Source organism: Ptychodera flava, chromosome 6, assembly GCF_041260155.1.
Source record: "Ptychodera flava strain L36383 chromosome 6, AS_Pfla_20210202, whole genome shotgun sequence".
In the NCBI taxonomy this organism is placed as follows: Eukaryota; Metazoa; Hemichordata; class Enteropneusta; family Ptychoderidae; genus Ptychodera; species Ptychodera flava.
The window spans coordinates 952601-958813 of NC_091933.1; positions in this window are offsets into that span (position 1 = coordinate 952601).

The following is a 6213-nucleotide window of genomic DNA, read 5'->3' on the forward strand; positions in this document are numbered from 1 at the left end:
CGATTACAGCAAAGCTTTTGATAAAATTGACCATACTTTTCTTTTGTCTAAATTGATTAAGCTAGGAATCAATACAAATTTAATCAAATGGGTTGCCCACTTCCTTTTTAACAGAAAGCAACGAGTTGTGATAGACAACGCTATATCAAGTTGGAGAACTGTTATCGCCGGAGTACCTCAGGGTACTAAACTTGGACCAATTTTGTTTGTACTTATGGTCAATGATCTTCATACTATAATCAGGAACTCTCACTTTATCTTTATGGATGACACAACCATATCAGAACACTTCTGCCACAAGAATATTACAAATTCAATCTACAGTCAGACCTTGATGAAATTTACAAATGGTCTCAGAGAAACAAGATGGAACTGAACATTAAAAAGTGTAAAGAAATGAGAATAGTCTTTTCAAAATCTGAAATATTCATTCCTCCACTGAACATCAACAACGTTACTTTAGAAGTTGTAACTTCATACAAAAGTCTTGGTCTTACATTACTTGACACGCTTAAATGGGATTCACACATTGATGATATTATATCTAAAGCCAGTAAGAGATTACATTTAATGAGAGTATTATGTAGATATGGGGCAACAACGGAGGACCTAAAACGGATTTACATTTCACTTATTAGATCATGTCTGGAATTTTCTTGCATAGTTTGGGAAGGTTGGCTCACCGAGAAATTGAAAATGGCGATTGAGAGTGTCCAGAAAAGAGCACTTAGAATTATCTTGCCTTTCACTCACTATGACGATGCTTTAAAATGTTTGGGAATTGTGAGTTTAGAAGACAGGCGTAAACAAATTTGTAGAAAATTTGGGTCTGAAGTAACAAATGAACACCACAAGCTACATCACTTAGTGCCAAATATCCATTCACATGGTTACGAGACCCGACATAAGAATAGATTAACCTTTAAATGTAGGACAACACGAATGGAAAATAGCCCCATTGTACATTGTATTAGATTGAACAATCAGTCATCATGATTTGTAATGCTCAGTCTTCTTATTCAACAACGCATTTATCTCTCTGCATTTTATCAGTCAGCGTTTTTAGATGTAATACTTTGTTTTATTTTATTTTACTCTGTCAGTGTTTTTACACGCAATAATTTATTTTATTTTATATTATTCAGTAAGTATTTTCTAGATGTAATACTTCTTTTTATTTCCCTGTAACTCATATTTTTTGACCGTCGGTCACCTTTTGAGTGCTTACAATAAACCATTATTATTATAACATGCTACATTTCTCGAATTGGACATATCTATAGTAGATGGAATATTCGTCTATAAACTCTTTGACAAGCGCGATGATTTCAAGTTTTCTATAGTGCAAATGCCAGATCGCGAAAGTAACATCCCTTCGTATATTTTTTATGGCACTGTATTGTCAGAATATCTTCGCATTGCTCGCGCAACACTTCTAATAGAAGATTTTCTTCCAAAAGTTGCCAGCCTGTACAACAGGATGTTGTCTCAAGGAGGACAACAACCTAAAATTATCAGACAGTTTCATAAAGCTATGTCAAGACATCCTCAACTTTTTGAAAACTTCAATGCATACACCGAAAGACATCATATATAACATCAGACTCAGAATAACTTAAGGTGTGGTGGTACCTGATCAGTACTGCTTGGGGAGCCAAGGCAGTTGACTGTATTGTTTTCAAATCCCCGAAACAGTCGCCTTGGTAAATAACTGATGAACACCTAGGAGATTTTGATGATTTTATTTCTTTGCTGTATATTAATTGTTATAAACTAATCCTGTTGATGTCATATCTTCATCTGACACAATCATAGTGAACCCATAATGATCTATTGCTTGCACTTGCATGACGTTACTTTACATCATTGCTGTATTTATTTCCATCCGAGTGAATTTAAACTGTTTAACTACTTTTGAATATATATATATATATATATATATATATATATATATATATATATATATATATATATATATATATATATATATATATATATATATATATATATATATATATATAATATATATATATATATAACCGTACTCTCTGTGCCCAAGTTCAGAGGTTGCCATAAAGCCATTATGGTGATAACCGGAGGGCAACATTGTATACATTTTGTATATATATAATATAATATATATATATTATATATATATATATATATATATATATATATATATATATATATATATATATATATATATATTATATATATATATATATATATATATATATATATATATATATATATATATATATATATATATATATTATAATATATATATTACGGTAAAAAATGATAACAAGTAGAACACAGGACTTAGGCGTTACTCAGAGTTTCACGCTACATGTGCTCTCTGTAGCGATCATCAGACGAATGGTTCAACTTATCTTATCTTCGAATGTTTCCGTTGCTTTGCTTCTGTTGTTCCGCGCGTGGTTCTGCGTGTTCCTGACTCCGTTATGCGTGTTTCCACATGGCGCGCTGGATGGTTCTATTCCTAGAGGAGGGGCATGGTAGTTGGACAGGAGGTATCTGTTCTCATGGCGACACTTCGAGATGAGCTCAGATCGCTTGTTTTTATATATATATATATATATATATATATATATATATATATATATATATATATATATATATATATATATATATATATATATATATTTTTTTTTTTTTTTTTTTTTTTTATTCCCCCCCCCCTGGAGAAATGATTTTCACAATTTTTAATCTTCCCGAAAGCATTAAATTTAGAAAGCAGACATAGTTTGACTTAACCGACAGGATCAACGCAAGCATCGCTACGTCCTATCGTTTTATGATATTTCGGTTTAAGTCACCACCATCCGCTGTACCACTTTCATAGTCAGTATAAAATACATAATTTCAGTTTGGTCTTCTTATTCATAAGTTTCCCGTTGAACCACTTGCTCATGAATAGACTCTCACTTCTACAAACACATTCTAATCTGATTTTCTTTTGACTGATCCTAACTAATATTACCCCTAAACCTCGGTGGTGACACTAAGGCTGCGTTCACAAATAACGATTAGGGGGGGGGGGGTGGAGGAATCGCAATTGAAATCTTTTTTTTTTCAAATCCCCCCTCAGTACCCTAAAAAATTTTCAAATGCCCCCCCCCCCTCTATATGATCAAAATTTTTCAAGTCCCCCCAACTATCACAGGCTCGCATATTTGTAAAGGATGTGAGCACAGAAAAAATAAACATGTATTGTGCCGTTCTGCTCACAGGTGTTCAACACTACCTGTATTAGCACTTTGTATAGTCATATTCTCAAGGCAAGTTCTTTAAATGCATCGATATATTTTTTAGATCTATTGGTCTAAAAGCAAACTTGAGTTAATCCAACTCTGGCCAGGTCAATTTCTCCTGCCGAAAAGCACACAAAATGACAATCATGAGAGAGTAGGCTAATTGTGAATTCTGGCTAATTGCCATATTGTAAAAAACTAAGCACAGTGACCTACCAAAAATTTGTTTCAAAACTACAAGACATATATGAATTAGATGCTACTCAAAATTGACAATATTGGAAGTTAAAATATTCCATCGAATAAATGTTTTAATCTCCGAAATTTTGGGTGTAACAATTGCAAATTTGGTTAAAAAATAAACAATTCCATTTGGTCAAATATTTTTTTCATTTAGTCTTTACTGTTCAAAGTTTTACTTCTGTATGATTTTATGACAAGAATGTGAAAATTTAGAAAATCAAGCTTGGTGACCCCATCTTTTTTCTTTAATATTTGATTATTCTCATATGCCAGAATTCAAAAATTTCCATGTGTTCTTCCATGTGTTGCTCTCTGGCCTGATCTTGCGTACAAGTACCGGTATGTTTCACTGTCATGAGCATCATTTGACCCAAACTCTTCTTCAACTACCATGTACATCAGAGTCAGAGCTATCTCTATCACGGCTCAGGTATGCTGTAACAGTGACACTACAGTAGCAGAGCATTAATGATAGTGACACTACCTGTAGGCAGTAGCTGTATTAACTTTGATAATTTTGGCAATATTTTTGCCAGTTTACACAACTGCGTTCTTGTTCTTCTCCCTACAGCATGTTGAATTGTCCAGTATCCAGCTTGCTATCACAGCCTATGTATGTGTACCATGCATTTGTATCACTGACAACTGACTGTCAGTCTGGACTCCAATTAAATTATCACCTAATACATATTATATATATATATACAGGTTTTGTCGACAAACTAAATATTGTGTGTTTGAGCATGCTGTTGGGAGATAGCAAGAAACTGTAGTTGTTATATTGCATAGAAATATTGCAGAAATCAGTTGCAGCTTCTGCCCTGTTATTAGGCTCAAGTTTGGTTTTATATGACAAATCACACATGTTTAGATTTTTTCGAGATAAAAGTCATGAAATGTGACGAAATGGTTCTAGATTCTGTTAAATTATTACTAACATTACAACAATTGGATGACATAAAAATGGCATTCATTTTTCATTGCATTACAAAAACCTGGAATTGGTGAATTGGAAAATGTAAAACATAAAAAGGAACCAAAAAATTTTCAAGTTCCCCCCCCCCCTACAGGTAGAGCAAAATTTTCAAGTCCCCCTCCTCTACTACCCCAAAAGTTTCGAATCCCCCTGAATTCTTCCAGCCCCCCCCCCCCCCAACCGTTTTTTGTGAACGCAGCCTAACAGGAAAGACTGGGTACTCATGTAAAATTTCAAAGCACCCCATATCTGGGATATTTTAACAAAAAAGACACTCTTATTTTGACAAATATGGGAGAAAAATCAACCAGAATGCACCCCTTAATTTATAAAATCTGAGAGTGGGTGAAATAATTACAAATACAGTCACAACTATGTCAATAGAGCAATGAGTTTGCCTTGATACCTCAATGTAGTTTATTGTTGTTGTCTGTACCACCTTACCTCCATTACAGTATGGAGTAACGCGGTAACTGTTTGGGAAAAGTGTACATGATGACGTTCTCGTCAAAAATTTCAATTTAGCGCTGATATGGCTATACATCTAAGACAATAATTTACCAGATATACAAAGGGCTACTTTTTGTAAAAGCCGATCAGCTTTTACAAAAAGTACCCTTTTTTTAAGATGACCTGACAACCTTTGTAACAGATGAACAGTCATGTCAGAGAATATTTGAAATGTTGCACGAGTTCCACTCACTTTCAGGCTTGATGGTCAACCCTACCAAAACGGAAGCTACTTGGCTTGGTAAGTGGAAAAGACGAAAACATTTGGCATCAAATGGCTGACATCACCGATCAAAATTGCAGGAATTTACATTTCGTATAACCAAGAGTTAAACACCACTCTCAATTATGCAACACCACTCAAGCAGATCGAAGGAACTCTGGGAACATGGAAAAAGAGATCCCTGACACTCATGGGCAAAGTTCAACTTTTGAAACCTTCGCCCTATCACAACTTAATTACGTCATGAGAATGACCACAATAACACCTGAAATTCTTAAGAGATTTGAACAGCTTATTTTCAATTTCCTCTGGAATGGGAAAGATAGAATAACCAGAAAGGTAATGGTCAGAGGGGTCTCCGAGGGGGGCTTAAAGGCCCCCGATGTGAAAACTACACACAAGCTTATGCGTATAAACCTTATTAAAAGGTATCTAGATGAAAACATAGAGCACCCCTGGAAACTCTTTCTAGACCATCGCCTAAAATCTGTGGGTGGAAAGTACCTATTCAAGTGTAACTTCGATATTAACTCACTCAGCCTGCCCCTACCGAGATTCTACCAAGAAATGCTTTAATCCTGGTCGGTCTGCAATGTTGCGGTCAATGACTCTGAGATTGACATTACTTGTCAAACAATTTGGAACAACAGAAATGTTCTAATTGGAGGGAATTCTGTCTATAATCCAAAGCTAAGACAGAAAGGGTTTGAATTAATATTTGATTTACTTACAAAGGAGGGGTATCTGTCATGGGAAAAATTAGCCAACAAAAACCTCCAAGGGAACGAAGTTCTCCTTCTTTATGGAGCAATCACATGTCTCAGAGTTAAGTGGCCAAAACCATTGCTGGTTGAGCCGGTGTTTAAAGATGAATACGAATATGTGTTTTTTAATTGTAACTTTCGACCCTCCCACAAAGTTACAAGGAAGAGCATCAGAAACGCCATTTACAGTAAAGAGGAAGAATATGACTTTACTGGACCATG